The sequence below is a fragment of the Lissotriton helveticus genome, chromosome 1_1 (genome assembly GCF_964261635.1).
Source record: "Lissotriton helveticus chromosome 1_1, aLisHel1.1, whole genome shotgun sequence".
Lineage (NCBI taxonomy): Eukaryota > Metazoa > Chordata > Amphibia > Caudata > Salamandridae > Lissotriton > Lissotriton helveticus.
Genome location: NC_136057.1, coordinates 291,264,205 through 291,281,235, shown reverse-complemented (window position 1 = coordinate 291,281,235; position 17,031 = coordinate 291,264,205). Strand labels below are relative to the sequence as shown.

The 17,031-nt window shown below is 48.7% G+C and overlaps 1 protein-coding gene across 2 annotated transcripts in view; it reads right to left on the bottom strand.

Annotated features, from left to right (window-relative positions):
- Positions 1-17,031, bottom strand: part of LOC144797444 (aldo-keto reductase family 1 member B1-like) — a 303,524-nt gene that overhangs the window by 204,917 nt on the left and 81,576 nt on the right. The window lies entirely within an intron of this gene.

Here is a 17,031-nt window from a genome sequence, read left to right as displayed (position 1 = left end):
GGTCCTGGGAAGGGGTGATGTCCGTGGCTTCACTGGGGGGCTTGGTGAATTCCCGGATGATGCTAAAGAGTTGCTGGAGTTGACGAAGATTTTTTTGTGGATGAAGTTTCTTTGGTGGTTCTGATGTGTTGGTGGTATTCCGTCATGGCGTTCTTGTAGGTGACGTGGTTTTCAGAAGTCTTGCTGTTTCTCCAGTTTTTATCGAGGCATCTGCAGGTGTATCTGGCTTCTTGGAGGTCGGGGTGAACTGGGTGGCTTTCCTGGGGTGCTGTCTGTCGGAGTTGCGTAGCGGGATGAGCTTGTCTGAGCAGTTGGAGATCCATGTGTTAAGTTCCCCAGCTGCGAGGTTGGCGTTGTCTGCAGTGGTGGGGGTGTCAAGGTTGATGGTGGAGTTGAGCTGTTCCTTCGTGACTCTGCTCCAGTTCCTGTGCGGAGAGTGTCGAGCAGGTTTGGGGGACTTGGGTTTGTCAAAGAGGAAGTGTACGCAGCGGTGGTCAGTCCATGGGAGTTGTGTGGTGTTACTGAAGTGGATGCTGTTTCTACCTGTACAGATTGGGTCGAGGGTGTGTCCTGCCTTGTGGGTAGGAGTGGTGACGAGTTGTTTTAGTCCGATGTTTGTGAGGTTGTCCAGGAGGGTGGCAGATTTGGGTTTGCTGGGGTTGTCCAGGTGGAAGTTCATGTCTCCGATGAGTATGTAGTACATGGAGGCAATAGCGTGGGGTGCGATGAGGTCGGTGATGGTGGCGGCGAAGAGGGCATGGGGGCCGGGGGGTCTGTAGGCGAGGGTGCCGTGGAGTGTGGAGTTGGGGCTGGTCTGGATTTGGAAGTACAGGTGATCCGGGGCAGAGAAGGTGTCGCTCGAGGTGTAGAGGTGGAGGGAATTTTTGTGTTCAATGGCGAGTCTTCCTCCGGGGGATTGGGGCGGTCCTTCCACTGCATCTTGTATCCATCCATCATGGCGATGGGGATGTTGGAGGTGGAGGAGGCATTGGTAAAGGTTTCTGTAAAGAAGGCAACGTCGGTGAGAGGGTGTCAAGGAATTTCCAGATCTCTACGGAGTGTCTGTGCATGTAGCGCACACTGAGGAGGATGGTATAAGGTCATGGTATGGTTGGAATGTTGAGAGTGTTTGTGCTTGGATGAGTGGACAGTTGGAGTGAGAAGGGCTGAGCAGCTGGATGCTGCTCCTAGTGGAATGTTATCTGTTACCTGAAACTAAGCTAATAAACCTGCATCTTTTATAACATACAAGTATCGATCCATGATTGCAACACATTTCCCTTCCAAATGCATATTTCCTAGAAGTGGGAATGTGTAGTGCTGCAGCACATCTAAAATAGCCATGCTGGAATTCAGAAGGTGAATGAGAATTAAAGAGACCTTTACATTTCTGTTTGATCTGATCATATTTGTTATGCTTTCTAAGACAGAGGTCTAATGCCTGGCTACGTCTTCTGACACATTTCTTCTTTTTCTTTTAACATGGCCATGTCTGAACTGGGGTGGCGGAGTGAGCTAAAGAATGATGATGGATTAAACCCAGATCAGTTGACTGGGGGTGAGTGCTTGCAATGTTCAAGACTCCGTCCATCATCCCCTTTGGTTTTGCTTTGTTCGCCCTAAGTTGGCAGGGTATGCCCAGACGTGGGTCTCTTGCTCTCTTTGCCACTGGATTCAAGCTAGCCTGGCTGATGATGGCTGATTAGCCAGAAACCGGTTCCAGGATGCTTGTTTTTGGTCCAGGGAAGACCTGGCTTGGCAGTTCGGGCTTGACTGTTCTCATGAGGCACAGGGTCAGACTGATTTGCATATGGCCATGTCTGAACTGGGGTGGCGGAGTGAGCTAAAGAGTGATGATGGATTAAACCCAGATCAGTTGACTGGGGGTGAGTGCTTGCAATGTTCAACACTCCGTCCATCGTTCCCTTTGGTTTCGCTTTGTTCGCCCTAAGTTTGCATGGTATGCCCAGACGTGGGTCCCTTGCTCACTTTGCCACTGAATTCAAGCTAACCTGTCTGATGATGGCTGAATAGCCAGAAACCGGTCCCAGGATGCTTGTTTCTGGTCCAGGGAAGACATGGCTTGGCAGTTTGGGCTGGACTTTTCCCATGAGGCACAGGGTCAGACTGATTTGCATATGGCCATGTCTGAACTGGCGTGGCGTATGAGCTAAAGAATGAAGATGGATTAAACCCAGATCAGTTGACTGGGGGTGAGTACTTGCAATGTTCAACACTCCGTCTATCATCCCCTTTGGTTTTGCTTTGTCTTAACACCATGGTAGAACTACATCTACTATTCACACTTTTGGTGCTTGTAATCACTTGTATCTGCTTCTGTCTATTAATCATTGCAGCACACATATTCTATACAAGAATAACGATGGTTCAATACATATACTGAAAACCTCCCACTGTGTATTCTATGTATGGCAAGGTTAGGGTGGCTTACAGTGGCACTGTAAGCTAGCTGGTATTTAGGCCAATATATCCTGCAAGGGTGTATGGAATCATTCTAGGCACCAAGCCCATAGTTTAAGATGTCCAACAAAAGTGCAGATCCTAGAGATTAGTAGGAAGTACACGACAATGGGGGGTCACACCAAAGTGAAAATACATGTAAATTTATAATGCGCAGTGAAACAAGAACTGTCCTCAAGGATCAAAACTGGCTGCTGCAGATCCCATGAGTAGCAGCTGGAGCCACTTCCAACTCAGCAGAATGCCTGGCCACAGCTCATGGCGAAAGCATGCACCTTTGCATGCAGACATAGGAGTTCATCAGACAGGCGATGACCCCAGTGATACTCAGTGTTTTTATGTTCTGATGGCTGATACATAATATCAACCCCCTGCTTGAAAGCTCCTCCCATCTCCTCTAGTGCTGGCCCTGCAATGCAGCATGTGCGCAATGCATTGTTGAGGATAGCGCTGTATGATGTCCTGGTGCACCACCAGCTGCGAGTCCCAAATGCTGTGAGGTTTAGAGACCTACTCATTTGGTCTTTCATTGGGTCCATGAGGCTCAAGCAACTGTCACCCAACACAGGGCAGCAAGGCCCAGAACTCTTTGAGTTTAGATAGCTCAGCTACTCAGGTTTGAGGAACATATTTATGCTAATGTGTGACCACTCTCGACCCAAATAGAGCCTAAACTTCTCCTGACTAGGCAGCTTTTGAGGCACCTGAGACATTTCTGTTGTCTTTCAGGTCATAAACAACACTCACAAGAGTGAGGTGAAGGGGCTGAAGCACCCAGCTGACCCATGCAGGAGGTGAAGGAAAGATGGGGCTGAGAAATGAATAGAAGGACCCCTGGAAGCCACTGAAAGCATGCTGGACATATGTTGGTTCAGCTCCTGCCCTGGAGATCCTGCTCCGGGCAAGGATATGACAGCTTTGTGGTGTGCCGGTGTTCAGTTCTGTGAAAAGGGGCATTGTGGTGAAATGATAATGAGACATAAATGAATACCATAATATTAGCTAAATGCCATTCTTTCATTCAAAGGGTTCAATTTATCAATGATATGGAGTGGTCACAGGATTATATCGGTGATCCCTGGGGTTGATAATGTGTCTCAATTTTCTGTACACTTTATACTTCATTCTGATATACATACACTGACACAGTCCAGAAAAACAATAATATTAGAATGTACGTTATATCATTTTTATTTCAGTTTCATCTTGATAATGCATTTATAAAAATCAAAGTACATCATATTTATCAAAAAAGTCCCGTTGTACCTTTGCTTAACAAAGACACTATTGTTTTAGTGTGGCTTAATTGTAATAGGAGAAGTTGTTACACAACAAGGATATATGTTCCCACTTATTCGGTTGCTCTACTAAATTATTTGATAATATTAATTTGTAGATTTCCTCTAAATGTGTAAATGTCTTTCAGCCTTAATTTAATTACAATGTAGTTTAGTACAAATATTTACACTGTTGAGTGTATACATTATAGATATATAGTTTATACTTCTTTTGTTTTATTATTGTATTTTCAAGACTGTTTTATATATTGTCAACTTCTAAAATCATATATCATGTGTGCTAACACTTTGTAATGTGCATCATATATGTTTCAAGGTAATCTTAACGGGTAACAAAAATAGATTCTAGCAAGTTAAGTAGATAATTATGAACTTTATCATGCTTATAACATGGTGACCAGGTATATCTGGGGAAGGTACTCGGTATGATCCAAGGTTCAATGTGTAAGGCCCCGTGAGTATAAGCACAGCTGCTGGTGTAAAATACAGCTTAGTAAAAATGTACATTTCTGGTAGCATAAATGTTAAAAAAATATGAGCCAAGCAGTGAGACAGTACCAAAAAAAAATTCAAATCCAAATCAAGGAACTTATAAAGTGTGCTGGTCCTACAAGAGTGTCCTGGCGCTACAGGTTTATGAACCGGTGCTCCTGCTAGTAATGGGGTATGGTTAGGCTTTCCTGTTTTCAGTTTCTACTTTTGGTAAATTCTGGTGGTGTTTTTTCAGTTTTTTCCAGTGATTTCCATACCTCAAAAAACAGTGCTTTTCAGTGTTTACTCATTTTTGCGCCATAAAAACAACTGAAACGGTGTTTTGCCGGTGTTTATGGAACGCTTTGCTTTTATGATTGCTTTTTCAATTCAGAAATTGTATACTACTCTACACTTCAGAAGCTTAATAAAGTCATTAAATACTTTCCATTGTTCTTTGATTCTGCAGCTCAGATTTAACAAGCATTTGCAATGCAATAGTCCCCGCATTTATGCGAGTTTAAGCTATTGGCATTGTAAATGACAAAGACTTTTATTTATGTTTTAAAAACTGTTGGACTTGGGCCTTAGGGCAGGTTCACCCCTAATCTTTTTGCTTTTATTTGTGACCCAGTGTTAGTGATTTTTGGGTCTTGGCGCACTTTTTCCCTGTGCCCCAGAGTAAAGTGCGTGCGTGTAGTATGGCTGGCCTGCCCTCCCATAGGAATGCATGGGGAATGTGTGTGTCCATGTTAGTTCCTGATGTGTGGGGAGTGCAGGCTCGAGTTTGGTATGTATGAACTCGTGAGAATGAATGCTGCGCAATGGTATGTGCGGCTTGTATGTGTCTAGAAGGGAAGTGCTACTTCTGGACATTGATGTATGTGTGCAGTGAGGATGCTGGAGGGTGATTGGCTGGAGCTGGCTGGCATGCCAGGCTCCAGGAAGTCTGGATGGGTCTGCCCGGTGGTGAGTGTGAGATCAGCATGAGTGATGTGTGGGAGGAGTGCACCTGGGTTCTGGATGGGCTGGGTTTTTCCCCACACAATGCTGGCTCCGCCCCCCTGTGGTTTGTCTAACGACCCAAGCCTCCCCAGTGAATGAAAGGGGTAGTTGGGCCATCAAGGGTACTCCCAAGCCAGCTGCAACTGGTTTCCCCCCACCCTGCACCCTGAAACAAAGGATTTCACAGTATAAGAAGGGGCTGTGTCCCCTTACAATTTGTTCTACTTTTGGATCCTTGCCAGAGGGGGCTGTTGCTGCTGCTGGGGCCAGGAGGACCGCCACTTGGACTGTCTCCCTGCCTGGAGACCCAGTGTGCTGGCTCTGGCCCTGCCTTGCCCCCCTGCCTGCCTCCAGACCCTGCTGGAGCTTTGCTTTTGGGCCAGAGCGCCTAGAAGCGCTTTATTTCTCCCCTCAGCGCTGGGAGCGCTTTGCTAATATTTCTAGCGCTGAAGAGCGCTTTATTTTACCCCTAAGCGCTGGGTGCGCTTTATTTCTATTATAGCGCTTTGGAGCGCTTTGTCTGGCAGAGCGAGTGCCAACCTCGCTTTATATTTTATTTTGGACGCCGGTGCCCACCCGGCCTTGCCCCGGTTTATTTGAGTATTTACAAGCCGGTGCCCACCCGGCATTGCCCGTGATCGCCGCCGCAGCCCAGGGGCACTGAAAATCGTTGCCGGGCCGCTGCCTAGTGCGACCCAGAAGTTCTTGACCGACCGGCCAATTACAGCGCGGCCCGGGAGAGGCGAACCGGAAGTCCCGCCCCCCACGAGCCGCGAGAGGAAGGAAGCAGCCGGCGTGTCCTGCCCGAGGCTCCCGATCGAGGGGAGAGCCCCGGGATGAGTGTAGAGGAGCCGGGTCCGCGGCCCCAGTAGAGCCGCCGCCGCACAGGAGAGAGAGTCCCGGTGAGTGAACGAGGGCTTCGTGCTGGGAGCCGCCTGGTTGGGTGAGCGGCCCCGAGGGGCAGCGGGCCGCTCCCACGCTTGCAGGGGCAGTTTCCTTTTGCCTTGAGCGGCCCCAGTGGCAGAGGGCCGCTCCAACGAGCGAAGAGGCATTTTCTTGGTTGGAGCCACGAGGGCTCCAGAGGCCTCATCATTCCCGAGCCTGCGAGGCTCGAGGCGCCCACTTTGATTTAGAGCCCAGAGAGGCTCTGGGGGCAATTTGTGATTTACGAGCCAGAGAGGCTCCTGAGCCTTTTCATTGTTAAAGAGCGCTGAAGCTCTTTAGTGCCAGCATATCTGCTTTGTGAGCCCTGAGAGGCTCTGAGGGTGCCAGTTCCTTTGCGAGCCCTGAGAGGCTCGAGTGCCCATTCCTTGTTCCTGAGCCCACGAGGCTCCAACGTTGCCCAGCATTATTTACAACTGTCCAGCACTTAGTGGACAGTTGCTACGTTTAGGTTTTGTGTCTGTGCTGCCTGCGCAGCCTCCCCTGACATTGAGACTCAGGGCATTTAAGCCCCTTGCGAGGCCAGTTGGCCTGAGGGACAATTCTAGTGTTGTGCTATATGCACCCTGCGCAATTTATGAGTTACTGCTTATATGATTCCTGTGCAAATGTTCTGCCTGCACCTCTGAAGGTGTTTCAATGTTTCATGTGCAATTGTTTGTTATTACCTTTGCTAAAAGTGACCTGCTTAGGTGATTCTTTATGTGTTATTCCCCTTTGCTAAAAGTGACCTGCTTAGAGGAATGTTTGTTTTATCCCCTTTGCTAAAAGTGACCTGCTTAGAGGATTGTTTGATATTACCTTTGCTAAAAGTGACCTGCTTAGGTAATTGTTTATGGTTTATTCCCCTTTGCTAAAAGTGACCTGCTTAGAGGAATGTTGATGTTTCCTTCCCTTTGCTAAATGTGACTTGCTTAGGTGATAGGTTTTCCTTCCATAGGTCCTGATGATAAGGTCCTAGTTCCCTGCGTGATTTCCCTACAGTGTTTAGGGTGGCGTAGGAGGTATTTACCCTTTACCAGTAGTTACTGGTTGTATGCTACATTAACTATTTTCTGTGTTACAGTCATTATATGTTTATGTGCTAAGTGTTATACCTACAAGTGTTATTTCTAAAAAGTGCATACCCCTGACAGTGGTCCAGGTGGCCCTGTCCTGTACATAATCCCTTGTAAATCTTGCCCGTGCCTGTTGGCACATTGTAAAGTGTGTGTGTTATCTAATGTGTTTTTATTATTATAATACAAAGGCTATTGTTGATATAACCTTGTGTGGAGTTTCCTTTGTGGTGGGCCTAGGGTGTTGCAAACGCTTTACACATCGCCTCCGAGATTAGCCTTGCTGCTCGCGTCACGTTACCTAGAGGGTGAGCGGGGGTTATCTTGGTGTGTGACTCCCTTGCCCTGACTTAGAAATGGTGATCCCTGACTGACTTTGGCGTGAGCGTTGGCCGGCCGGGGGTCCCGTTTCTAACATTGGTGGCAAGCGGTGCGGATTGGACTTGCGTTTGCGCTGTACCACAGTGGCGACAGGCCACACTACAAAACTCTGCAATTTTAGATAAACACATTTTGGGGATTATTGTTTTTTAGAGAAGTTTAAGTATTTCTTCTCCTGAAAGGTGTCATTTTGTATTTCTGTCCAGTACATTTGTTCCCCGCCCTGCTTCCAGAGTTTGGTACCTGTGTCACTTGTGGTCAGGTTGAGAAAATCAGGGGTGGTAGAAACTGCCTTACCGGTCCGAGGGGAGGGTGTGTGTGAATGAGTGGTGTGTTACACTGGACAGAGGAGTGCAAGTTCTCTGAGATAGGAATCTTGCTGAATTTTGTAATTGTGTACTCCTGTGTAAGCTCAGACCCCCAGGTTCCCTGTGTCAAACTCTTCTTGAGAACGTCCGCCAAAATGGAGCCTGTTTTTGATCTCTGTTGTCTTTTTAGGTACAGTAGGTCAGAGCTGGTCAGATTCTGTGAAGAGGGAGGCATGGAGGTGAGTGAGTCCGATACTCAGTCCCAGCTTAGGGACAGCCTGATCCAATGGCAAAAGGGTCAGTGGGATCTTGAGCCCAGTGAGAAAGATAGGGCCCGGGCCGCACGCCATGAGGGTGGTGAGTCTGTGGAGAGCCCTGAAGAATGTGAGTTGTATGATGATGACAGTGGATGGATATCAGCAGATAGTGAGGACCCCATAGATAGGGAGTCCCTTGCTGGGTCCAGTGTCAGTACCAGCGCCCCATCCCTTGTCCTGTCCCCAGAGGAGTGGTTGGATAGGAGGGAAGAGCGGGAGCATCAGCTAGCGATGGAACAGCTCAGGTTGGAGCACGCCAAGCTAGAGGCTGAAAGAGCCTTGTTCAGGGAGAAGGTAGCCCTAGAGGATAGGTTATCCCCTGAGTGCAGTTGTGGTTTTCTGGATTCCCCAGGGAGGGTTGAATCCAGTGGTGGCAGCTATTTAAGTGTTAGTGTAGACAGTCCCACTCCCAGTTCCCCGAGTATGGTACCTGTTTCCCTAGAAGAGGAGTATAGGTTGCAGTTCAGGGACAGTAGGAAACTGTCTCACCAGTCTTGGGAGGAGTTTACAGAGGACTGTCAGTGTGCACTGATTGAGTGGATAGAGGTTCCCACGGGACCTGAGTATTACAAACTGTTTTGTCTTATTCTCAAGGAAAAGGTGCTCAGTCATTGTCGGCCGGAGTTGCGGCAACACCTGTTGAGGTTGACCGTTGATCCTTGGGAGCTTGCAAAGGAAGCAGACCGATGGGACAGTGCGAGAGGTTCTTTAGAGTCACTAGTGAGTGATTCCAACAATAGTGGGTCATGTGTCCTCCAGCCCAGTGTGGTGGAGGAGGGTGAGAGTAGCCCAGCTAGGTCCCAGGTTAGTGAGGAGGGTGTAGGGGCTGACTGCCTGTCTCAGTGGAGCGGGAGTGAGTGTGTGACCGAGAGTCCCCAGATGCCCGAAGCCCTGTCACAGAGCCTGGATGGTTTCTTTAGGGAACACCAGGATGGAAACCTAGGCTTGCCTGTTAGTTCACTTGAGGGAGATCTCCTAGTGCGTAGAGGACCTGGAGCATCTGTAAGCGGAGCTTCTATGGTTCTAGAGTCTGGCAGTACCGCTCCAGTAGGGAGGGTACAGGAGTCCAGCGAAAGGAGTGATTGGGGGATAGTATGTGAGTCCCCAGAAGTCCTGGAGTGCCAGGCATTGGTTCCACCCAAGGTTCTAGACCAGAGGTTGGAAGGCCAGGGTCAGGATCCGCCTGACCTGAAGGGTGGGACTACTGTAATCAGTGTCCTGACCAGTTCTTTTTCCAGAGGTACCGCCCCGGTTGGGAGGGAGCAGGACTCTGGAAGGGGGTGTAGAGGGTGGGAGAGCCCACCTCTGACCCCGGTGCAACCTAAGGGGTTAAACCCTAGGTTGGGAGGATTGTGTTTAGAGGGTACCCCTCGCAGGAGGAGGAGGAACCCTAGAAGAAGAGGTAGGGGGAGGAGAGCCTTCCCTGAGACTCCTGGTCCACCTGAGGTTGTAGACCCTAGGCTGGAGAACCAGTGGCAGTCTAGCCCTGTCTTGCAGACAGGAAGAGTGGAGCATGGCTATTATGTGCCAGGGGTTACTACCCCCCACTTTGTGAGTCGGCAGGATCCAGTGGTACCTGGATGGCCTAGGGCCTGGTCCTGGCCGAGGGCAGCTGGAGAGTATCTGGGGGTTACCCCAGTTAGTCCCTACAGTAGTTTTAGAAGGAACCCTAGGGGTTCACCGTGGCGTAAAACAGGAGGGTGTCCCTGCAGTTGTGGGCCCGCGTCCGTGTTTTATCGCCCCAAGCAGGGAAGTCCATCACGGTGGTGATTGGTCTGCCCTGCGTTTTGGCTGGAAGGGGGTTGTGTTGGACTTGGGCCTTAGGGCAGGTTCACCCCTAATCTTTTTGCTTTTATTTGTGACCCAGTGTTAGTGATTTTTGGGTCTTGGCGCACTTTTTCCCTGTGCCCCAGAGTAAAGTGCGTGCGTGTAGTATGGCTGGCCTGCCCTCCCATAGGAATGCATGGGGAATGTGTGTGTCCATGTTAGTTCCTGATGTGTGGGGAGTGCAGGCTCGAGTTTGGTATGTATGAACTCGTGAGAATGAATGCTGCGCAATGGTATGTGCGGCTTGTATGTGTCTAGAAGGGAAGTGCTACTTCTGGACATTGATGTATGTGTGCAGTGAGGATGCTGGAGGGTGATTGGCTGGAGCTGGCTGGCATGCCAGGCTCCAGGAAGTCTGGATGGGTCTGCCCGGTGGTGAGTGTGAGATCAGCATGAGTGATGTGTGGGAGGAGTGCACCTGGGTCCTGGATGGGCTGGGTTTTTCCCCACACAATGCTGGCTCCGCCCCCCTGTGGTTTGTCTAACGACCCAAGCCTCCCCAGTGAATGAAAGGGGTGGTTGGGCCATCAAGGGTACTCCCAAGCCAGCTGCAACTGGTTTCCCCCCACCCTGCACCCTGAAACAAAGGATTTCACAGTATAAGAAGGGGCTGTGTCCCCTTACAAATTGTTCTACTTTTGGATCCTTGCCAGAGGGGGCTGTTGCTGCTGCTGGGGCCAGGAGGACCACCACTTGGACTGTCTCCCTGCCTGGAGACCCAGTGTGCTGGCTCTGGCCCTGCCTTCCCCCCTGCCTGCCTCCAGACCCTGCTGGAGCTTTGCTTTTGGGCCAGAGCGCCTAGAAGCGCTTTATTTCTCCCCTCAGCGCTGGGAGCGCTTTGCTAATATTTCTAGCGCTGAAGAGCGCTTTATTTTACCCCTAAGCGCTGGGTGCGCTTTATTTCTATTATAGCGCTTTGGAGCGCTTTGTCTGGCAGAGCGAGTGCCAACCTCGCTTTATATTTTATTTTGGACGCCGGTGCCCACCCGGCCTTGCCCCGGTTTATTTGAGTATTTACAAGCCGGTGCCCACCCGGCATTGCCCGTGATCGCCGCCGCAGCCCAGGGGCACTGAAAATCGTTGCCGGGCTGCTGCCTAGTGCGACCCGGAAGTGCTTGACCGACCGGCCAATTACAGCGCGGCCCGGGAGAGGGGAACCGGAAGTCCCGCCCCCCACCGAGCCGCGAGAGGAAGGAAGCAGCCGGCGTGTCCTGCCCGAGGCTCCCGATCGAGGGGAGAGCCCCGGGACGAGTGTAGAGGAGCCGCGTCCGCGGCCCCAGTAGAGCCGCCGCCGCACAGGAGAGAGAGTCCCGGTGAGTGAACGAGGGCTTCGTGCTGGGAGCCGCCTGGTTGGGTGAGCGGCCCGAGGGGCAGCGGGCCGCTCCCACGCTTGCAGGGGCAGTTTCCTTTTGCCTTGAACGGCCCCAGTGGCAGAGGGCCGCTCCAACGAGCGACGAGGCATTTTCTTGGTTGGAGCGCGCCCACTTTGATTTAGAGCCCAGAGAGGCTCTGGGGGCAATTTGTGATTTACGAGCCTGAGAGGCTCCTGAGCCTTTTCATTGTTAAAGAGCGCTGAAGCTCTTTAGTGCCAGCATATCTGCTTTGTGAGCCCTGAGAGGCTCTGAGGGTGCCAGTTCCTTTGCGAGCCCTGAGAGGCTCGAGTGCCCATTCCTTGTTCCTGAGCCCACGAGGCTCCAACGTTTCCCAGCATTATTTACAACTGTCCAGCACTTAGTGGACACTTGCTACGTTTAGGTTTTGTGTCTGTGCTGCCTGCGCAGCCTCCCCTGACATTGAGACTCAGGGCATTTAAGCCCCTTGCGAGGCCAGTTGGCCTGAGGGACAATTCTAGTGTTGTGCTATATGCACCCTGCGCAATTTATGAGTTACTGCTTATATTATTCCTGTGCAAATGTTCTGCCTGCACCTCTGAAGGTGTTTCAATGTTTCATGTGCAATTGTTTGTTATTACCTTTGCTAAAAGTGACCTGCTTAGGTGATTCTTTATGTGTTATTCCCCTTTGCTAAAAGTGACCTGCTTAGAGGAATGTTTGTTTTATCCCCTTTGCTAAAAGTGACCTGCTTAGAGGATTGTTTGATATTACCTTTGCTAAAAGTGACCTGCTTAGGTAATTGTTTATGGTTTATTCCCCTTTGCTAAAAGTGACCTGCTTAGAGGAATGTTGATGTTTTATTGCCTTTGCTAAATGTGACTTGCTTAGGTGATTATTTTAGGTTTCCTTCCCTTTGCTAAATGTGACTTGCTTAGGAGATAGGTTTTCCTTCCATAGGTCCTGATGATAAGGTCCTAGTTCCCTGCGTGATTTCCCTACAGTGTTTAGGGTGGCGTAGGAGGTATTTACCCTTTACCAGTAGTTACTGGTTGTATGCTACATTAACTATTTTCTGTGTTACAGTCATTATATGTTTATGTGCTAAGTGTTATACCTACAAGTGTTATTTCTAAAAAGTGCATACCCCTGACAGTGGTCCAGGTGGCCCTGTCCTGTACATAATCCCTTGTAAATCTTGCCCGTGCCTGTTGGCACATTGTAAAGTGTGTGTGTTATCTAATGTGTTTTTATTATTATAATACAAAGGCTATTTTTGATATAACCTTGTGTGGAGTTTCCTTTGTGGTGGGCCTAGGGTGTTGTCGCTGGGGTGCGCGCGCAAACGCTTTACACATCGCCTCCGAGATTAGCCTTGCTGCTCGCGTCACGTTACCTAGAGGGTGAGCGGGGGTTATCTTGGTGTGTGACTCCCTTGCCCTGACTTAGAAATGGTGATCCCTGACTGACTTTGGCGTGAGCGTTGGCCGGCCGGGGGTCCTGTTTCTAACAAAAACGAAAACAGAAATAAAAGGCATTGTTATTTGCAATGTGAATAGCTCAAACTGCTTAAATGCAAGCATTTAAAACAAGCATTGTAAATGCTTGTTTTAAATGGAAGCGTGCATTGGTCACTCAGCAAGTGTTTGTCAAATATACGTAGAGAACTTTTTTAATGCTATTATGAAATTGCAATGTGACTGAAGGGGCATATGCAAGTAAAACAAATGGGGATAAAAAAAAGACTTCCTCTAGCAAAAAAAATAATAAGTATTTGGAGCTTTGTAGTTGCACTTGATTTTTTTTTGGTCCAAGAGTGATGGTAGCTTTTGCTCTTTTGACTGCTCTCCAACCGGATTGTGTAGCAACTGCTGAAATGTAATAAGGTACTGTTAGCTGCACCATGTGCTGGGCTGCGTGCGTTGTGTACTCCAGCAACATGTGGACGGCTTGGGAAGGGATCAGTATGCTGGGGAGGAAGAGGCAGTGTATTACCATTCATGCAGAGATGCATGAAGAACATATAGATGTTTGTAGGATTATATAAGGACTTTTGAACTGTGTATAATTCCTCATAGATTGTTAATTCTACAGCAATACAATGAAAGCGGCTGGATTTGCACAATTTTCGTGGAATTACCTTTGGCACCTTCTGCGTATTTGTAGACCCTCACCACTCTATCACTTTTGTCTACCTCCGCACACCTCTTTGCCCTTAGACTCGAAAGACTCGTTTTAGAGGGTGAGCAGTTGCTCTTTTTGGATGGCAAAGATGAATCCAAGTAGGGGATTAGCTCCAAAAGAGGGTGGGAGTTGCTTAGTGTTTTCTACGGTTCAGCATAGAAGTGTATTTCCCACAGAAATTAAGCATTGCAAACTCTGAAAAGCTGCACAACCATTACACAAAGAAAAAAACACTTATCCAAGACCATAAACCCTAAAAACGGTCAAAGGTACAACCAATTTTCTCCAAAGAAGCTACTTTTCACATGCATTCTCCTAAAACAATATTAACCAAAAAGGACTATATGTGTGCGCACAAAACACACTGAATTGTCTTCTTGCCCTTTATAAATAGCATTAGTCGACGCAATAGTTAGGTTGGCCCTGCAGCTATTCATACCTCTTTGTCACCACGTTTCTCTAGAAGCGGCGCTCAACCTGCTGAGGTGCTCAAGAATGCACCTGTTGATCCTGTGATCTTGTATCAATAGTAAAGCTCTAAGCTCTGGCCCCGCGAGGTATCTCCCCATTAGTTTTGAAGGAAAGGCGCTACAGCCTAGTCCTTTATAACTGGCCTAAGGCTGTGCTCCCCTCCCCTTGTGCTTTCTATCCACGGTACAAGCCACACTCCCCCTGCCCACAGGTTACTGTTTACACAGGGTTAGAGTGTGGCTCGTGAGACCTCTGTATTTTTTCAGGGGGTTTGTGTAAATGTGTATGCCGGGAATGTACAGTGTGGACGATGTCAGGTAGCTGTTTATACTCACCAAGCTGGCCCGCCCAGGTATTGTTTCAACCACCGAGCTAGGAACGTGAATATTTATAGTTTTCACACAAACACGGCCAAGAGCGCGCATGCAAACGGTTCAGAGAAATTAATTGCACTGAGGGAAAAAAATGCTGTAATTACATAACTGCGGGGAATGTGTTGCTTGAAAAATGGATGCATTAAAAGTCAGTTTGCACTTGACCACATTTCAGATAGACTCTTGCCAAGGTATTGTTTTTAGACATTTAACGTGGTAGTTGTCATGGAGGCTGGGGTGGATGGTGTTCATGGGCGAAATGGGCGCCGCCCTACCACCCTTGGGGGATTAAAAAAATGTGAGGTGGAACACCAAGCAGCTAGAAATAAATTGTGCTGGCTGCTCGGTGAACAAACATGGGCAAATCTGGGTTTTCTTTGAGGGGGTGGGGGGGGGGGGGGGTAATGGCTCTTGGCTGCCTCTGCCTCTGCCTCTGCCTCTGCTGTGCATGCTTTTGGCAGGGCGAAAAATTCTTCGCCCTGGAGCCAGAAAGCAGAGCAGTGATGACACACAGGGGGGCAGGACCTGTGTATCACTGCCAGAATACAGCTTTGCATTTGGGTGAACTTCGTGGAGCCTAGGGAGGAGTCTGAAGCTCCCAATTCATTGCAATGGCTGGGGGCGGGCCAGTTCAGCTTCAGGGAAAGTAGTGGGGTGGGGCTAGGCCTCTGCCTCTTCCTCGAGAGACCCAGTGACAGTTGTTGTTTTGATTACTGATTGGGTGCTGAGGTCTGGGGGAGGGGTCTTCCAGAATTTTCCAGCTTGGGACGTGCACTCTGTCTGCAGTCACGAGTGAGCCCAGAGCAAGAGAACATATCATGAGGCAGGGGGAGCAGTGATTACTAAGTAAGTATTAGCATTGTTGTTGTTGTTATGAGTGACCTGTCCTCCTGACCCCAGTAATCATGACAGTGGATGGCTGCAGCTTCACGCAGCCTGAAGGAATTTATTTGAAAGCTGCCTGGGTGACTAAATATTAAGACGAACATGGGCCGGGCCTTTCCCAGGTTCCTGCAGTCTGCACACTTTCATCGAGGCAGCCTGAGCCAGCAAGCAGCCGGGATAAATGTACTTTAATCTTCCTGTCTGTTCGTGACAAGAAGGCTGGAAAAGGGAAACTTTCCGGCTGGCAGGATCTGGGGAGCAATTAAGGGGGGCAGGGGTCAGGGGAGCTCTGGGGGCTGGACTCACACTGGCAGCAGGAAGCAGACAGGCCATCGACGCTTTCGCTTTTAGGAGGCTCTGGCTGGGTGTGCAGAGAGACTGACTGCAGTGCAATAAGTTCTGTTTTGTACAGGGAGGACCAATGGTTTGTTTATTTGTTTAAATTATTTCAAGGTCTCAAGGCGTAGCTATGCAGAATATGCTCTCAATGAGAAATCTGAATAGGCAAATTGTTAGCAGGGAGCACTATTCACACAATCATTTTGATAGTGAAATGGTGCATGTTGTGACCAAACCATTTCATGACAAGTATGACAAAGGATGGTATTTCAAAGAGCAATATTTGTCCAGTTCGCTACTATTTTTGTCTAATGCAATGCCATGCTCGTCACTGCTGCTGATTCAGCCCATTCAGTATGCCCAGTTGTACATTTTCCAAAAACATTTCAATCTCTTTAATCCACCTAGTTATTTCCACATAGTGTTCTTCTTTCCACCTAATAATTGTTCTGAATCTTATTTGTCTCCCTCATTGCCTATTCCTCCCTCAGCCTGACCTCTTCATCTCCTAAGGATGTTCCTCATTTCACCTCCCAATGATTCTAGTTTTATCCTCTCCTTCACCAGCTCTTGACTATCTCATCTCAGTTCCACCTGGACCCCTTCTCCCCCTTAATCATCTTTATTACTCTACCTTGCCCTAGCTAAGGCATATAGACTGCATCCTAAATCCCACAGAGACGTAAAAATATTTCGAATGCCAATAACCCTTTCTTGCACATTGTTTTCGTAAGGACTATATCCAGTGCTTAATTTGAGCCAGTGTTTTCCGGTGCTCAGCACCAGCACTTACCTGTAGTTTATCTCTCTTCGGGGCAGATTTACAACAAAGTAACGCAGCACAGTGCAGCAAGTCATTTTGCGGCGCCGTGCTGTGTTACTTTTGAAAGCACAGAGATGCGACATATTTACAAGAATATGTTGCCTCTCTGTGCTTCCCCTGCACTGGTGCACAAACTGCAGCCATGTGCTGGCGCAGACACCTTTGCACCATGGTGCAAGGATGCCTGCGTCGTAGGGAGATTTTTGTTGTGCAGGAAGGGGCACCTTCCTGCACAAAAACAATCACAAGAGGCTTTTTCCTCTTTCAGTGCGTGCTGTAGAATGCAGCACGCATTGAAAGAGGAAAAAACGAGGAGAAATGAAAACATTTCTCCTCATCGTGCCTTGCTACGCCACCTTTAGGGTGGCATAGTATTCACATGCATCTCCAGATTTATGATTTCTCGTAAATCTGGAGATGTGCTTGTTCCATGGGTGTTGCGTGGGAACACCCACAGCAACACTCATAGAACGCCCCTTCAACACAAAGTGCTGCGTGTGAAGGGGCCATATTTACAAGGAGAGGAAAAGTCACGC